Here is a 19,622-nt window from a genome sequence, read left to right on the forward strand (position 1 = left end):
GAAGGAATTTGCGTCCTTCAGAAAAGGACAGAAAGGAAAGGACAGCCCATTTAACAAGGCTTTCCTGGGTGATTTAACATTCTATCGAAACAGCCATTACGTGGCAGCAAGCAAGGCAGCTTCTCAGCAAACTCAACCTACTAGTGAATTTGCTAGCTTGCCAGTGATGGAATGTTTCAAATCACAAAGAAGACCTCTTAGATCAGGGGTCTGCAAACGTGGCTCTTCTAAGACTTGTGGACTTCAACTCTGGGAATTGAAGTCCACAAGTCTTAAAAGAGCCAAGTTTGCAAACCCCTGTCCTAGATCAATCAACTTTATCCAAATTTTAGAAATTTCTGAAAAATAGCTTATAGTTCACTGTGTATATGCACAGCCTACCTTTACAAATCTTACCCAATAAGGGATGACAGTAGTGCTTGTGAAATACACATTAATGCCTTTTGCCACATGGTGTCCAGCATAGTGACCAATAACATAATATTATAATAATAGTATACAATACACAATACACAACAATGCACGAGCACACAATAGATACAAACTTAAGGTAAACCACACCAAACTCAATTGCAGAAAATATGATTTCAGCAAGAGGGTCGTCAATGCCTGGAATGCACTACTGTGGTTTCATCCCGAAATCCCCAAAATTTTAACCTAATACTGGCTAATGTTGAACTCACGCCATTCCTAAGAGGTCTGTAAGGGCACCTTACATAAGAGCACCAGCGTGCCTACCGTCCCTGTCCTAATGTTCCTTTAATTGTATTCATTTTATGTATTCAATTCATGCTTATACTTATATATATTATCTAATACGTATTTAACAAATAAATAAAAAATAATAATAACATGAAGGTGAAACAAGAAAATACAGTGAAATTGAGGCTTCCGGAATCTCATTCATTCTGGAAAATGCTCATGTGCCTGAAATATTTTCTTTTAAAGCAGAGCTGTCATATTCTATTTCTGCTTTCAGATATAAATATGTTTTTCTTCAGAATGAATAAATAAATAAATAAATAAATAAATAAATAGGGAGCTTATGCTAATAAGGTGTAGGGTAATAGTCACAGTAATAAAACAGATTCAATTCAAAAAAAGGGTGCATGCTTTTAATAAACTCACTTCAAAACAAGCTACAGAGTTCTACAAAGACCAATCTTGTACCAAGATAACTAACACTGACTTATCAGAGCATTGTGGTATAACATGCAGTACAGACAGAGACTTCTATACAGTTGTAGTTGGATAGAAAATCACACCTGGATCCAGAAAATGAGGCTAAGTGGCGCAGTGGTTAGAGTGCAGTACTGCAGCTACTTCTGCTGATCACTGGCTGCCAGCAGTTTGGCAGATCGAATCTCATCAGGCTCAAAGTTGACTCAGCCTTCCATCCTTCCAAGGTCAGTAAAATGAGGACCCAGATCGTTGGGGAAAATATGTTGACTCTGTAAACTGCTTAGAGAGGGCTGTAAAGCACTGTGAAGAGGTATATAAGTCTAAGTGCTATTGCTTTGTGTTCTGATTAACTTGATAAGCAAATGGAAGCTCCAGCCACCCATTTCTCTGAAAAGGAGAGCAAAGGATCTGAATACCGACTCCACATCCTTTCTCCACCATACAGCTGATCCATAGAACTATAGTTTTGTTCACCAGGGCTGTTTCTGGAAAAATTTAGCTATAGGGAGGTGGCTTCTTTTAGGTTGAGACCCAAAAGGTTGGCTATTAAAGCACAAAAGAGGTTGAAATTTTCAGGCACTCTGACATTGATCTGTTCATGACACTACACCTACTCGTTTTGCTCTTTGCTGTATTTTTCTGTCTTGTAGGTAATAAACTAAATGCACACAAAGTACATTGTGTTCTTCTCTCTCTTTTTTTATTGCATCTGCATCTTTCCAAGGTTTTGAGATGGCTTTACTTTTTTTAAACAGCAGTTGACATTAAAACAAACATAAGGATTATAAACTTATATAATAAACTGCCAGATAAAAAGAACACATAAGCAACACTTAGGCAAATAAGAATTGTATCTTAATTTGCAAACTTCATGAAAAATATCTATTCTGTACCGTGAAGGTGGGGAGGGGGGAAGGTGCCATGACTAATAGGGAGAGGTTGTTCATTGTTTGTACATTGAAGAGTACTCATCCCTGGAAATTCTCATCATCTGCGTAATGATACAATCATGGAAATTTTAAAAGTGGTTCATTCCAGGTGAAGGCCACGGCATTGAATTCCAATTTGGCCATGCCCTCTGCTAGTTTACTCATGACATTTTTAAAAAATATTTTTTGAAAAAGCTTCTGTCCTGCTATGTTGTTGTTAGTTGTGAAGCTGTGTCCGACCCATTGCAACCTCATGGACAATGTTCCGCCAGACCTTCCTGTCCTCTACCATCCTCTAGAGCAGTGGTGGGTTTCATAAAAATTTACTACCGGTTTTGTGGGTGTGGCTTGGTGGGTGTGGCATGGCTTGGTGGGCGTGGCTTGGTAGGTGTGTCAGTGGAAGGATACTGTAAAATCTCCATTCCCTCCCCACTCCAGGGGAAGGTTACTGCAAAAATCCCCATTTCCTCCCAATCAGCTGGGACTCGGAAGGCAGAGAATAGATGGGGGCGGGGCCAGTCAGAATTTTTACTACTGGTTCTCCGAACTTCTCAAAATTTCCGCTGGTTCTCCAGAACTGGTCTGAACCTGCTGAAACCCACCTCTGCTCTAAAGTCTGTTTAAGCTCACACCGACTGCTTCAGTGACTCCATCCAGCCACCTCAGTCTCTATCGTCCTCTTCTTCTTTTTTGCCCTCAATCTTTCCCAGCGTTAGGCACTTCTCCAGTAAGTCCTGCTATAGTGAGGGGGGCGGGAATCTCCATTGCATTCACTGCCGAGATTCTGTTGCTCCCTAACTATTAAAGGGAAAAGAATTGTGCAGACATAGGGCCAGAAAATAGATCCCATATTTTTTATTCAGTGCTTCGTTTAAGAACAAAACTACCGCAGGCTAGTAAGATACCGAAATGGGAATTTTGCAAGCCAAACCTTTTCATCTGAAGAGCTCATAAAGGAATAAGGTGCAGGCACACTGGAGCTGAAACTGAACAAAAGCTCATATTCCAGGTTGGGAGAAACCAGTCATTTTGTGTGACATCGCATTCCGGGTGCTGAAAATACAGGAGGTGGGGAAAGACATATTAGTCTCTGACTTCCAAATGATTGCCCACTCCTCTCCACTTCAACCCCTCCCTAATATGCCAACGAAGTTGCCATTTCTTGCATGGAGCTGAATTGGCCAGAAGGATGGGATTCAATAAAAACCACCATCATGTATTTTTTCCCCCCACTGAAATGATCCTTGCAAACTGTCTTACTCATTGCTATTCTGAAATTGGCTTTCTCCATCCTGAATTGCATTCTTCCCCTCAACACAGGTAGGAAAGAGGAGGTGCCATGAGAATTTGTGGTGAGATAAGCAAGCAAGCTCTCCCTTTCCCCGTCATCTCCTTTGCTCCCAGACAGATCTGATTACGCAGAGAAGGAAATCATTTTCTTTCCAGGTAAGGTTGAATCAACACGTCAACATTAAGCACTTTGTAACTAAGGAGCTACTGATCAAAGCCTTTCTAGAATGACTTCAACCACGAGTTACAATCCAGCACCCTCTAGAACAGAGGCAGGGAAACGATGGCCCCTTTATGACTTGTTGGACTTCAATTCCCAGAATTCCTAAGCCAAGCTGGCTCAGGAATTCTGGGAGTTGAAGTCCGCAGGTCATAAAAGGGTCATTGTTCCCCATCCCTGAAGGAAGAACTTTCTTACAGCTGAAATATCTGCTCTCTTTTCCCTTTCCTGCCCCTTAGGCAAAAGCTTTTTGCCTTGAAATGCCTGAATGTCTGGAATAAGAAGTGAGCTCCAATCTAGGCAGCTGATATATGGGTGCAGTGTGCATTTCACTGGTATCGTGTGGAAATGTTTCACTGCTTTGGGTTTAAAACATATAGTTATTTAAATTAATTCATTAATGGCAATTAATGATAGCGTTTTCCTCCCAAAATTAAGAAAAACTCATGTGGATAAATTGGATTATAACGCATTTGGGGGGGGGGAGAGGGAGGTTAAATGTCCCAGGCAGTGATATAACCTGAGTGTTAGATCCAGGGCCCATCAGATAAGTGCTTTGGTATGTTAAGATAATAAATGCCCTGAAATGTACTTTTGATTCAAGAGCAGGACATCTGCTATTCAGGGTAGACCAGATCAGGAAAAAGGCTTCATGGGAAGACTAGAAATATACTTCAGTAAGATAGATGATAAATGCAGAATCTTGCAAGTGTGTTTGTGCTTTACCTTCCCTCAAATCAAACTTTGACTATCGATGCACAACATGTGTACAGTGAAATTGAATGAGCCTCCCTTGGTGCAGCCCAGTGGTGGGATTCAGCCAGTTCGCACCTCTTCGGGAGAACCAGTTGTTAACTTTCAGAGCAGTTTGCTGAACTGGTTGTTGGAAGAAATCATTAGGGCAGAGAACCAGTTGTTAAATTATTTGAATCCCACCACTGGTGCAGCCCCTCTGAAAACAACAGAATGCATCTCAATAATTCTATAATCAAAGAAAAAGAATTCCCTAAACCCAAATAAGTAACAACTAGCACACATTCCCATATACATATATGTATATAACATTATATTATATTACATCGGTATAAACATGTTGCACACTGCGCTGGCCCTGCAAGCCTATCGTATTAAACCTGATTGTGGTGTTATGTTGCGTTCACAAGTCTGACAGCCCATGGAAAAAGGCTATTTTTCAGCCTGTTCGTTCGGCTGGCTATGTGCTTCTCTATCTCTTGCCTGATGGTAGGAGAGTAAAGAAGTGCTGACTAGGTTGTGACTCATCCCTTCCCATAGTGATGTGTTTTAAGACAGGAGAGCACAAGGATTGCCGGGCTGCCATTGTGGAAGAATTAGCTGTCTCTATGTCATTGCCCAGGGGATGCCCGAATATAGGATTCCTAATCTCTTCAGGGAGGCTTCTTCCTTGTCCATATATCCATGTGTCCTTGTCCAATACCGCTAATCTCCTCCATAAAGGAAGAAAGCTCTCCTCTTTGCAATGTAACTGCGGTGCTCCAAAGTAGACAGTGCAATTTATGGTGGAATAGTGCCCTCTCTTTGAGCACATATCAGGGAAATCTCAGAGACTCCATCATATATTACAGTTTACCTTTGAATTTGTAAATAGAATAAATAGTTTCATATTTGCTCATTGAGAATGTAATTGTGGTGCACCTTTTAATATATATCTATATATCTATATATCTATATCTATATCTATATCTATATCTATATCTATATATATATCTATATATATATATATATATTGCCATATGCTAAATAACCTTCCCTTCTTCTTATATTCCAGTGAATCAGAGAAGGTTTCTATTTTTCAGAATTCTATAATTTGGCTCGCTAGGTAAAATAAACACACACCACAACATATATCATTACATTAGATGATGCTGGATATGATATTGCGCATGATCTAGGAAAATGTCACGCAAACATGTACATCACCACATGTATACAAATATATATATTAAAATCCCTGGCAAATGAACTTTCTGCCAGAGTCATAGAACTAAACAGAATTTGCAATGAATAAGTGAAATGTATTAGAAATCATTAAGTGTTGTAAGTGTTGTACCTTGATGAATGTATCTTTTCTTTTATGTACTCCGAGACCATATGCACCAAGACAAATTCCTTGTGTGTCCAATCACATTTGGCCAATAAAAAATTCTATTCTATTCTAAATGAATTACAGGTAGTCCTCCACTTACAACAGTTCATTTAGTGACCGTTCAAAGTTACAACAGCAGTGAGAAAAGTGACTTATGACCGTTTTACACAGTTAGAACCTTTGCAGTATCCCCATGATCATGTGATCAAAATTCAGATGCTTGGCAACTGGTTCATGTTTATGACCATTGCTGTGTCCCAAAATCATGCGATCCCCTTTTGTGACCTTCTGACAAGCAAAGTCAACGGGGGAAAGAGGGCCGGGATAGCTCAGGCTGGTAAAGAAACCTGTTATTAGAACACAGAGCCTGCAATTACTGCAGGTTCGAGCCCGGCCCAAAGTTGACTCAGCCTTCCATCCTTTATAAGGTAGGTAAAATGAGGACCCAGATTGTTGGGGGGGCAATAAGTTGACTTTGTAAAAAATATACAAATAGAATGAGACTATTGCCTTATACACTGTAAGCCGCCCTGAGTCTTCGGAGAAGGGCGGGATATAAATGTAAACAAAAAAAAATTTCACTTAACAACTGGTTTACTAACTTATCAACAGCAGTGGTTCACTTAACAACTGAGGCAAGAAAGGTCATAAAATGGGGCAAAACTCATTTAACAAATGTCTCACTTAACAACAGAAATTTTGGACTCAATTGTGGTCGTAAAAACAGGACTACCTGTACTGAAAAGAAAATGGACAGAATTATTCATTCCTAGATAGCAATATTAGGAGAGATCTCTGCTTGACAAGAATCATTTTCAGTTGAATAGCAATGGACATAGAAACAACTGAGGGGTGATGAAGAAGCAGTCGGCTATCTTGGTTTGTGTATTCCTGACCTGTTTTATGGAACAACAGAACAAGGTTTTAGGATCCAAATGGAGAATGTTGCAGGACCAAGGCTTACAGCAATAATTAGCTCGGATTTTATTTGCCTTTTAAAGATAACATCAATCACAGATGGAATTGGTTGAGCAACCTAATCAAGAAGAGATGGCAACTGGATATAGATCTGAAAAACATATAGAACCTTATGGATTGGCTTTAAAACCAGATGAGCGAACATCTGAGAGCTGTGAATCAGACATTTTTTTCTTTCTCATTCCATGAGAACATCGAGAGCTGTATGTGGAGAAAAATGGAAATGAAACAGCTATAATTAAATTTTGTTAATATTTGATCCAGTTAAATTTAATTATAATTAAATTTAAGTTTCACAAATCATTCACCAGAGGTGGGTTTCAGCAGGTTCTGACCAGTTCTGGAGAACTGGTAGCAGAAATTTTGAGTAGTTCAGAGAACCGGTAGTAAAAATTCTGACTGGCCCTGCCCCCATCTATTTTCTGCCTCTCGAGTCCCAGCTGATCAGGAGGAAATGGGGATTTTGCAGTAACCTTCCCCTGGAGTAAGGAGGGAATGGAAATTTTATAGTATCTTTCCCCTGGGATGGGTTGGGAATGGAGATTTTATAGTATCCTTCCCCTGCCACATCTACCAAGTCACACCCATCAGGCCAAGCCACACCCATCAGGCCACACCCACAGAACCGGTAGTAAAAAAATTTGAAACCTAACACTGTCGTTCACACATTGTTACATAAAACAGAGGAAATGATTGGAGTTAAAAAACCACACATCCCATATGTGAAATATGATTGGAAAATTAACTTCATCCTCAGCAAACAAAATTGATACAGATCAATTGTGTACCTTCTTACTCTGCACAGTAACACATTATCTTAACAACATCTTGAGGAAATAATGCTTTTCTTGGACTTTAATATATAAAGTTATTTACTGGCACTAATGGTTCTTTCTTTGATGGTGGCTAGAATGATACCTAAAATTCTGAAAACTAAGTTTGGCAATTGAAGAGATATCTGCTTACTTCTTGCCATAAAGTTGTTATGCTCCAGCTAGACTGTAACACCAACATATTTCTTAAAACCTTTGTGCTATGAAAATAAACAATCATGCTGAACCACATCAATCTAGATGAGAATAAAAATTAATGCCACAATGATTAGTATTAACGTACACATTGTATATAGAAAGAAGTATTAGTAAGAAAAGGGAGCAGTAGGAATTGGCTACTGACTCAAAATTAAATCATGCAACCCTTAATTTTAGTTGTGGTGTAATCAACACAAAATAGACTGTTTCAGCAATTTCTGGAATGCTGGATTAGTTTCAAAAGGCTACAGCAAGTGTACACAGGGCAGCCTGGAACATTTTTCAAAATTTAAGGTGTGGTAGATTATAATGTCGACACGCTACCTCAAAATGTGGTTCAGTGTTCTGGAATCTGCTGCAACAGTCACCTTACCCAATGCTAGGTCCTTTTGAAAAGGCCACAAGTGTTTCACCTGCTTAATATGGAAATAAGTGAAGGTGGCTGATGAGAAATTTGATCCTGAAGAAATTACTGAAGACAAAATAAAAAGGAAGATAGAAAATAATACTATTTTTTCTGACTAGGCACAGTTAGTGACTTACTATCATAAACATTTGAGATGATTTTCTGTTACTCCAGGTCTGTGGTAGCTGAGGAGACAAAGAATAGATTGGACAATAGTCTTTGTGCTTTTTCTGTTAGTAATTGGAGGAAGGTCCTGATCAGTCATAGTGATCTCTGTATTTCCTTAGTATATTCAATAATGGCATGAGGACTGCAGGGTGATTTCATATGACTTTGGAGGAAGACAGAAACAGAAACAGTGATGTGCCCATAAAGAGGTTTCTGTCAAGTGCAGAAAATCAAGAGTCCAGGCAGTTCAAATGAATATATAGGTTTATTGTGGGCACGAAGGGACTTGAGACTGATGATGCATTTGACCCCTCTCTCCATCAACTCCTATAGTTTCATTTGAAATATTGCAGCATTAATTTTGCAAAATAACAACTCCCCAAAATCCTAAAGGAAAGCGTAGTCTTCCAAAGATTGTGATCTAACTTCGCAACAGCTCCTGTTAGCGTAGTCAAGGATGATTTTCTCCTGTTTCTTCAAGTGAGCTTGTTGTCAGTTCTAGGTCAATCAAAGAAAATACAGCATACAATGTCTTTCTTGTGAACCCGCCTGATTTTTTTTTTAATGTTTAGCCTAAGAAGGCTACAAAAATGTTTTCTGTCATAACCAAAGGAAGTGAAATGTGGTTAACACATTCAAACAGACCTAGAGCTCTCCTTGAATGTTTTTGAAGATGTTGAATGTAGTAAATTATTCAACCATCGAACTGCTTTATGCTTCAGACATTAGCCGTCCCTCTATCAGCAAGTTCTACTAAAATGCTGCAAAGATTCCCCTCGCACATACATGCTAGTCGTTCCCGACTCTAGGGGGCGGTGCTCATCTCCGTTTCCAAGCCAAAGAGCCAGTGCTGTCCGAAGACATCTCCATGGTCATGTGGCCAGCATGACTCAACACCAAAAGCGCATGGAACGCTATTACCTTCCCACCAAAGGTGGTCCCTATTTTTCTACTTGCATTTTTTACGTGCTTTTGAAACTGCTAGGTTGGCAGAAGCTGGGACAAGTAATGGGAGCTCACCCCATTACTAGGGATTCAAACCACTGAACTGCCAGCCTTTTGATCGACAAGCTCAGCATCTTACGCACTAAGCCACCACGTCCCTTTGCTGTATGCCTATCCAAAAACTAGCTGCTATTACTATATTCTTCAAAGCATTAATGTCAAAGGGTCTCAGTAAAATGTAGCTGGCAGCCTCTGTGACGGCGCAGTGGTTAGTATTGCAGGCTAACTCTGCCCACTACCAGAAGTTTGATGCTGACCAGCTCAAAGTCAACTCAGTTTTCCATCCTTCCAAGATCAGTAAAATGAGGACCCAGATCATTGGAGTGGGCAATATGCTGACTCTATAAACTGCTTTGAGAGGGTTGTAAAGCATTGTGAAGTGGCATATAAATCTAAGTGCTATTGCTGGTTAACAAAATGAGGATCTTCTTTCTTGTGTCTCTGGAATCTTTTTGCCCCGCTGGATATCTGCAGAATTCACCCAACCCATACTATATCATCCTCTTATTCTGCAATCACCACTGATTTGGAGTCAGTCTAGAACTTGCATTTCTTCAGCAGACAGTGACTACTGAATTCCATCTTCATTTGCTCATTTTGCTTAGAGCCCAACTTCATTGCTATTAACTTCCTGCTACTTCAACTTTCATCCCCATGAGAAACCCTGTGCATGTGCAAAATCTTATGTGCTTTTCTCCCCACTCTTTTCCAGACTCTAGGACACTACAAGGGCAGATTTTATGCATGAATTCAAGTGAAGGGGCAATCAATTGTGTTTACCTCCTCTGTTCTATCACGGTACTTGTAGGCTCCAAATATACAATCCTTTTTCACAGCAAGGGTGCTGCCTTTTGGACCAATTGGGGTGTGTAGTCTTTAAAATATTCAGCTGATCTCCAATTAGTTCTCACTCATTGTTAAAAAAAATACTTTTATGATTGCAGATTAGAGAAGACTGTCGCCTTGAGGATTAAATATGACTGTCGCCATAATTGCAAACCTTGCTTCAGTCTTACTTAGCAATGTTTTGTTTTGTTCAATCTATGCCTTTAAGTCTTGAAGAAATATATACTAGGAGGAAAAGGGGGGGAAAGGGGGGTATTGTGCAATTGATATCTCTCTTTCCAGTCCTAATATTTCGATAGGTATGGTATAATGCATAAGATAACTCACAGATATGAGTTGCTGATCAGCCCTGTGCATTTGTGATCTTTCCACTCTATTTGTGCAATTTGAAAAGTTCCAAGCCAAGTATGGTAAGGATTTGCATGAAAGCAATGCAAGGCAATTACCAAATACTTCAAGCTGATGATTCAAAGGATATAAATTAAAACTGGAAAAACAGCGAACCAGGTAAAAAAAATTTTTTGTGTGTAATTATGACAATATTGTCTCCTAATATGCAACGGATCAATGCTTTAATTTAAAGTGTCTACTGGTTAAGGTTCATTGAGCGGAAACCATCTACAACTGACACCATTTTCACAGCTTTATTGAAAATTTGACTGTACTGCCCTGGTTTTTGTTGCTCATGGTTAGGAATATGATGCAACACTAAAGAAACCTTTTAAACCAGGGGTGAAATCCAGCAGGTTCTGACAGGTTCTAAAGAACCGGTAGCGGAAATTTTGAGCAGTTCGGAGAACTGATGAATACCACCTCTGGCTGGCCCCAGAGTGGGGTGGGAATAGGGATTTTGCAGTATCCTTCTCCTGCCACACCCAACAAACCATGTCCAAAGGACAAGTAGTAAAAAATAATTGGATTTCACCACTGTTTTAAATCTTATTCAGCAGGTGTGTTTTCTTCCATAGGGGAAAGAATGCTAATTACACTAAATTGTTTTTTAAAACAGTCTAAAACAAGGGTCTCCAAACTTGGCAACTTCGACTTGTGGACTTCAATTGCCAGAGTTCCTCAGCCAGCTGAGCTGGCTGAGGAACTCTGGGAGTTGAAGTCCACAAGTCTTAAGTTGCCAAGGTTGGAGACCCCTAGTCTAAAAGGACTAAACCTAATGCAAATATTAGGATTTGGGAATGGAAGACAAGGATCCTTGTCTGTTTCCTCACCAATGAGTGACATCATCTTAGAGAGACCATCCAGCCTTTACTAAGGTGACACAAAGCCTTTCTGCATTACTGTATCTTGGCAGAACGATGCTTGGATGATTCTAGAAGAAGCTATATGCTCCCTGACAGGAAATATTATTTATTTATATCACACTAACCTGTGGATTCTCTATTCATCAGAAAATATTTTAAAGTTTAGCAAGAGAGGGAGAGACTTGTGCCTGATTTTAATGGGTACTTTTGCAATGGTTGCTAAATTTATTTATTTTATTTATTTTATTTTTCGTATTTTTATACCGCCCTATCTCCCTAGGGACTCAGGGAGATAGACCAGATAAAAATATACATATAAATACAAATAAAAACATCCATTAAAAAACTTATTATAATTGGCCGAATAATTAAAATGATGATAATAAAAATAATAAAATCCCCATTAAAACCAATTCGAATTTAAAATCTATTCCAGTCCTGCGCAAATAAATAGATGTGTCTTAAGCTCGCGGCGAAACCATGAATCTCATGGTTGTTAAGTGAATCCAACTCCTCCCCCCTTTGACTTTTCTTGTTGTAAGCCAGCCGAGAAGGTCACATATGGCAATCCCATGAGCCTGGCATGCTTCAACTGTCATAAATACTTAACAGTTGCCAAGCGTTTGAATTTTGATTAGCTCAGCTTTTCCTCATTTTCTGACTATTCCAGAATATAAATAAAGACAGAGGAGGACAGTTTTATGACTGGGAGAATTTTGTGTCTATTTTAAGGGTTCCACGCTATAAATAAAGAGGATGGAGGACAATTCTTGTGCTTGAGAGAACTTTGTGTCTATTTTTAGGGCCAGAATGATCACAACTCAATGTCAGAGCATAGATATTGTATATTCAGGCAAAGCAGAACTAAGGAAATCGTCTGTTGAGATCATTGAGAAATTCTCATAAATTATGGTCCATGAAGGTGGGGAGATTAATAATCCTTAGATGTCTTTCTATATTTTTATGCATAAAGCATGTTTTTATGCATAAAGCATGAGTCTTCCTTCATAGATATGCAGCTCAGGATAATCTGTAATATATTTTCTTTTTTTAAAAAAGGAGACCAAAACACAGATCCCTAAGAAAGGATCTTAATTAGCCCATTTTGACAGGTTTTTTCAAACTTGCAATCCTAAAATGTGTGGATTTCCAGAATTGCCCGGACAGCATTCTAGAAGTTGAAGTCTACACTTCTTAAGAGTTGCCAAATTTGAAAAACACTGAAACACTGATCTATCAGAACATCTAGCTCAAGAGTATCCAACCTTGGCAACTTTAAGACTTGTGGACTTCAAAACGGGCTGAAAAATGAGCAGGAGCAGGGCCAGCAAGTGGTGGGATTAGTCCAAACTGGTCTGAACTGGCTGAATCCCACCTCTGCCTTTGAGGCGAGTGGCTGGGAGGTGGGGCTGGGTGTGATGAGTGACATCGAGTTGGCCACGCCCACCCAGTCACATGACCACCCGGCCACACCTACCCAGCCAGAGAACCACTTGTTAAATTATTTGAATCCCACCATTGGTCGTAAGTCACATTTTTCAATGCCATTGTAACTTCCAATGTTCTCTAAATGAAAGGCTGTAAATCAAAGATTACGTGTAATACATTTTTTTTAAAAAAGAAATACAAATTACACTTTGAAACAGTAAAATTAAAGCTTTTCAACAATGGTTCAACATTGAAATTAAAACTTTTCAACAATGGTTCCCGTGTTTTTTTTTCCCCTCCTAGAGTTATAGAGGAATAGAGGATGGGAAAAAAAATATTTTTCTCAGAGTAATAAAGGGAGCCAATAAAGAGTATCTGCATACCTCTTATGAAAAACAATCCAGCTGAAATATCTCAGGTATCTGATGCAAGTACTATGTAGAACTCTGAATAAGTACCCAGGGTTTCCTCATCCCTTTCCAAGTTTTTTTCTTAATGTCATTTAGAGAGTAGACAGTTTCATGTGTCTGCTTGTCTCTTCTGAAAAACAATTAAGTTGGGAAGTCTGGTATCTGATGAGCAGATTTCAAAGTACCCCAAAGTTTTTGCTATTCTTTTTGGTCTTCCGAGTTTCAGTAACCTCTTGCAAAGATTGCAGCGGAGGCATGATCAGCATTTTACCTCAACTGCTTTCTTCCACTACTTTTTTTTCCCCTAGTGCAGCATAACAGCATTGCAACTTTCCATTGAAAATCAAACTGGGAAAAATCACAAGAACCTTCTGGATCTTAAGTGTTCAGATCCATCTCTGTAAGCCTTTTTATTTGAATCAAAGCTTATGGAACACAGAATTTGCAGCAGGGATAAGAAGAAGTTTGTTCTATTTAAACTACCGTATAAAGATTCACCCCAAAAAAGAGTGAAAATCTGGGTGCATCTTATACTCCGAATGTAGCCCTGCCCAGCTTCTCAAATGGAGGTTTCAGAGGCTGGAAAAAAAAAGCATCAGAAACAGAGCTTCAGAAAGGAAGCTTCAGAAAAAAAGCCTCCAAACAGAGCTTTAGAAAAGAAGCTCCCAAGCAGAGCTTCAGAGGCTTTTTTTCGGAAGCTGTTTCAGAGGCTTTCAGAGGCAGATTTTTTTTTCCTGAAATGGAGTTTCAGAAGTTTTCTGAAAACAGAAAAAAATAATAAAAAAATTAAGGCACAGAGCTCATAACCAAGGAACCTGTTCAGGGGTGAAATGCTCCCGGTTTGGACCGGCTCGTGCGACCCGGTAGCGATGGTGGCTGCTCATTCGGAGGACCGGTAGCAAAAATCCCTGGCCCCACCCCGCCTCTGCTGAGCCACACCATCAGCAGAGGTTTTTATTTTTACTTTTTAAAGCAGTTTTTCTTCAGCCGAAACATGCCTTGAAAAGTAAAACAAAAAAACCCTCTGATGATCGCAGGGCTGAACATAGATCATCAAAACCCTTTAAAAGTTTTTTTTAAAAAAACCCTCTTCAGCTGAAGGGGGGGAAAAAAGGAAAAAAAGAGGTTTTAAAAGCCTCCCAGAGGAGTTTCCTGATCCTCACAGGCTTTTAAACTCACTTTTTAACAGCCCCCACTTACAGGAGCCCCCACCCATGCTCAGCCAATTCCCCCTCCTCACTTACCTATAATTACTGCTCCTTTCGGGCACGGCATGCGTTTTTCTTCAGCTACTAATTACAGCTTGCTTTGACTTCCTGCTTTGCTGAATGAGGAACTCTGGGAGTTGAAGTCCACAATCTAAGTTACTAAGGTTGAAGATCTCTTATCTAAAAAAATAAATTAAAATAATAAAATAAAATATTTTTGCAGCTTTCTGAGATTTGGTGAGTTTCTGTAGTGTTTCCCTCTAACTATGCAAACACACAAAATCTCACAAAGCTGTATGTGGCATTGTGTGTGTTTAAAGTGTGAAAGTGTGAGGTTCCTGCTTGTTGCAGGGGCCATTTTGGGTGAAGTGCAGCTGCTTTTACATTGTGTGTGTGAGAGAGAGAGAGTCAGTTGTGTTGTATGTGTGTAAAGGGTGAAAGTGTGAGATTCCTGCTTGTTGCAGGGGCCATTTTGGGTGAAGTGCAGCTGCTTTTACATTGTGTGTGTGTAAAGTGTGAAAGTGTGAGATTCCTGCTTGTTGCAGGGGCCATTTTGGGTGAAGTGCAGCTGCTTTTACATTGTGTGTGAGTCACTTGTGTTGTATGTGTGTAAAGTGTGAAAGTGTGAGATTCCTGCTTGTTGCAGGGGCCATTTTGGGTGAAGTGCAGCTGCTTTTACATTGTGTGTGTGTGAGAGAGAGAGAGTCAGTTGTGTTTTATGTGTGTAAAGTGTGAAAGTGTGAGATTCCTGCTTGTTGCAGGGGCCATTTTGGGTGAAGTGCAGCTGCTTTTACATTGTGTGTGTTTAAAGTGTGAAAGTGTGAGATTCCTGCTTGTTGCAGGGGCCATTTTGGGTGAAGTGCAGCTGCTTTTACATTGTGTGTGTGTAAAGTGTGAAAGTGTGAGATTCCTGCTTGTTGCAGGGGCCATTTTGGGTGAAGTGCAGCTGCTTTTACATTGTGTGTGTTTAAAGTGTGAAAGTGTGAGATTCCTGCTTGTTGCAGGGGCCATTTTGGGTGAAGTGCAGCTGCTTTTATATTGTGTGTGAGTCAGTTGTGTTGTATTGTGTGTGTGTGTGTGAGAGAGAGAGAGTCAGTTGTGTTTTATGTGTGTAAAGTGTGAAAGTGTGAGATTCCTGCTTGTTGCAGGGGCCATTTTGGGTGAAGTGCAGCTGCTTTTACATTGTGTGTGAGTCACTTGTGTTGTATTGTGTGAGTCACTTGTGTTGTATGTGTGTAAAGTGTGAAAGTGTGAGATTCCTGCTTGTTGCAGGGGCCATTTTGGGTGAAGTGCAGCTGCTTTTACATTGTGTGTGAGTCAGTTGTGTTGTGTGTGTGTGAGAGAGAGTCAGTTGTGTTTTATGTGTGTAAAGTGTGAAAGTGTGAGATTCCTGCTTGTTGCAGGGGCCATTTTGGGTGAAGTGCAGCTGCTTTTACATTGTGTGTGAGTCACTTGTGTTGTATTGTGTGTGTTTAAAGTGTGAAAGTTGGTTTTTGGTACCTCTTATTGTTTTGTATACCTTATTATTTTTATTATTTATTGTTATTGGCCATGCCCATCCAGTCATCTGACCACCAATCCACGCCCAGCAATTGAGCCACGCCCACAGAACCGGTAGGGAAAATTTTTAGATTTCACCCCGAACCTGTTGCTAAAATTCACCTCTGGGAACAGCTGATTGGGGGTATTCCAGGAGGCCAATCCACCTGCCAATCAGCTCTTTTCTTATTTTTCTCCCAAAAAAATTAAGGTGCGTCTTATACTCCGAAAAATATGATAAATCATTTTACGCACTCACTAATCCACTTTTTGGCCTCTTTATTGGTGCCATAGCTATGTCACCTCAGCTTCTTCCAGTGATGGTTAACTTTTTCAGCCCTGAGTGCTGAAACTGGAGCGCTAGAACCCAGAAGAGAGCAGCTGGCCAATGCACATGTGTGCGGTGGCCAGCTGCACTTCCAGGTTCCATCGTGCACATGTGCACCAGCCAGCTGGTCTTCACACAAAAACCAGCTGGTTGGAGCGCATGCACACGCCGGAACCCGTGAGACCAGCTGGCCGCTGTGTGCATGCGCGCGATGGAACCCGTAAGAGCTGCTGGCGATGGTGTGTGTGCCCACAGCGAGGGCTCTGTGTGCCATCTCTGGCACACGTGCCAAAGGTTCACCATCACAGGCTTATTCTTTAGTTGAAATATTCAGATATGTGACTGGCTTTGATCAATACAGAGCAAGTATTGTAATATTGAATGACCGTGCCGCTTACAAGTTCATAATGTATAAGAAGTACTTATTGAAATATACGTATATGTGTACGTGCATTGATTGTTCAGCACTAAATCCCACACCGAATGCTTTTTCATTTCAACTGCTGAACTGACTTCTGCCCAAGGGGACAAGGAACAGCTGGGAGGGGCAAAAGTTTGTTCAAATCACACAAGAATTAAGGTGTGCTCCACTGCTTTACTTCCAAGGTGACAGCACCCCCTTGCTACGGCATAAGTTTCCCTTGCGGTTGAGGTTTCCTTCTAAATAATATCTCAAGTACAATCAAGGATACTTTGATGTGCCTCCAGTGTGAATGACTCAAATTACTGGCAACACATAGCAACAGGAATGCTTGAAAATGAAGCAAAATACTCTTCAGAATGCTATGAGGAAAGCAATTGGCACTTTGATTCAGGTTCTGTCAAGATTCTCAACAGACTGAGGAGGGCGAAAAAAACCCCCCAGTAACAATTCATATCATCACCCAAATCTCAGTACGACTTCAAAATGATTGGACAATGCCGATGCCCTGCAGCCATTCAAGTTTGGATAGGCTTGTATCTCACAGAACTTATGCAAATCCTTATTCTTCTGGGATGGATCTGCCCATTCTACTAGTCTTACCACATAGCTGTCTTCTCTGTATGTAAATGCCACAAGATTGCGTATGTCAGCTACTGGGGGGTGGTAATAACACCAAGTGGCTTCTGTGAGGCTTCCTAGTGGTTTCAGATCCAGAGAATACTCATTTAGCTGGAATGTAACTGCATGACATGCCCTTCAAACTTCTTTTGGGGTCAAGAAGCCACAATGTGATCCATTTGCACAGTCAAAAAGAAGCATCCAGCCTCAACGAATTTCAGATTTTTGAACTGATCAATTACTGGGGGAACTGATCCTTGTGTGCGCAATTTTTCCTAAAAGCAATGGTTCTCTTAAGGCCACAATTCATTATGGGAAAGGACAACATAAAATTACCTCGCACTGTCAAAATTTGCTCTTCATGACTTTCTTTTTAATTTTCTAGTCTTTGGTTCCGGAGTAATGCCACTGAGACTACTTCAGAATAAATGATTTAAAAATTATAAGGTGCAAGTGTGCACCGCATGTATGAACAGAGTGAGGCAGAGGAAGATATATGCGTAGTAGAAATCGGCTATGGGAATATTCCTTTAATTTTAAGGAATTTTAAAAATAAAATTAAAATTAAAGAATTTAATTTTAAAAATAAAACAGGAGTTTTCGTGCCAAAACTAAATGTATTAATAATAAAAATGATATTTATTTAATAGACAATTTCCCTCAGAATCTTTGTGGGTAGTGGTGATGGGGGGGTGGCATTCAAGGTAGTGTTTTTTTTTTCATTCAAGTTATTGTGATTGATATAAATATTATTTCTAATAAAATGCATTCCTCCGTTTAAATAAAAAGCCAGTTGAACGAGCCAAAAACAAGTTAGGATGGGAACATATTGATATTAGTGGCCTAAAGCTTTTTTTTATTAAAAAAAATCTTTTTTTTAAAGTCCTGTTTCTTTTTTCAAAACCCTTGATATTTAAACCAAAAAAATATGTAAGAACAGTGCAGCAGAATCTTTTCTTCCTCCTTTTCACAGGAGTGAAAGATCACAGATAAAAGCATAAAATTTCATAGCCGGTAGATATAATCTTGTCCAGCTGCACTTGCTCAGGTTCTTGCAATTAGCGTTTCCCGAGAGTTAGCTGTGCAGCTTCTGCTTAAGTACTTTCCATAAAGGAAAGCTCATAATTTCCCCAAAGCAGACAAACCCGCAGTCCAATAGCAATTATCCTTTGGAAACATACCGCTAAATCATAACAGATAGGGGTACCATTCCTTTTTTAGGAATATTTTAATCTGCAATGTATGCAAACCACAAGCTGATCTAAAGACCCTTCTGATCCTAAATTGCAGGAGTCCCAAGCAAAAGTAACTTCAGGACATGTTTGACAGAAGATCTTTACAACAGAGTTCAGGCATCTAGAGCCACCTACACAGAAATGCATGAAGTCTTACACAAGAGCCATTAGCGATGTGCCAAAGGTGTCTTTGCTGTTACAGGAGCAGATGAGGGCTTTAAGATTGTAGCCCTGAAAAAGCACAAATGGAGTCATTATTCCCTATGAATACAGTATTCATGCCACTGAATTCAGTATAGACTGAGCCCCCCCCCAAAAAAAACCCCTATATAAAAGGCAATGTAATCTCGCAAATGGGGCTTCAAGGAATAGAGAACTGAGTTGCGACCTGTTTAACTATGGAATACCTTACTATTGTTCATCCTCAGTGTCAAACGTATACGTTGTACGCAGATTACTTGTGGTCCAATCCATTGAATGTGCACAAGAAAGAGTTTAGCTCCAGGGACCTGGTACAGCTCACAAAGGATCACCTATGGACCCAAGTAAAGTTAATTTACTGTAAGGTGTCTGGTCCACCTCATAAGTTTGTTCCCAGTGCCCAACACACTGAAGACCCTAGACAGCTCTTGACAGATTGGGGGAAAAAAAATACATATCTGACATATTTTGATAATGATCAGAATTGTAGCTGCTTTCCTTACACTTGACTAAGACAGTTGAGCAGCCAGAGTGTAAATGTGCAGTCTTGTGATTGTTATGCTCTCCTTTTATTTGCTTTCTTGCTAATGAAACAGTCTCCTAAAAATAAAAAAAATGGGGAAAATGTTGATCCCTTCAAGATCTTTCTCTCTGACACACAAACCCTTTACACCCGTTCTGTGGTGTTATGTTGACTGGAGTAGGCGTGTCACAGAAGACAAGTTGCTGCAAGGCACATCAAGCGTTTGAGTATCCAATTGCCTCAAATTCTGTGCCAGGTTCTTTCCCAAACAG

The 19,622-nt window shown here is 39.9% G+C and overlaps 1 long non-coding RNA gene across 2 annotated transcripts; it reads right to left on the reverse strand.

The window, feature by feature from the left end:
* Positions 1–291: 291 nt before the first annotated feature.
* On the reverse strand, positions 292–19,499 carry LOC131192201 (uncharacterized). Of its 2 annotated transcripts, XR_009153668.1 has the most exons (5): positions 19,034–19,499; positions 14,519–14,662; positions 13,248–13,404; positions 3,043–3,164; positions 292–1,569 (listed from the first exon to the last, which is right to left on the reverse strand). It is a non-coding gene; the product is annotated as an uncharacterized LOC131192201 (long non-coding RNA). The 2 variants fall into 2 exon arrangements; XR_009153667.1 differs by lacking the exons at positions 14,519–14,662; positions 19,034–19,499 and having other exon boundaries at positions 13,248–13,519.
* Between the last annotated feature and the right edge of the window lie 123 nt (positions 19,500–19,622).

The sequence above is a fragment of the Ahaetulla prasina genome, chromosome 2 (genome assembly GCF_028640845.1).
Source record: "Ahaetulla prasina isolate Xishuangbanna chromosome 2, ASM2864084v1, whole genome shotgun sequence".
In the NCBI taxonomy this organism is placed as follows: domain Eukaryota; kingdom Metazoa; phylum Chordata; class Lepidosauria; order Squamata; family Colubridae; genus Ahaetulla; species Ahaetulla prasina.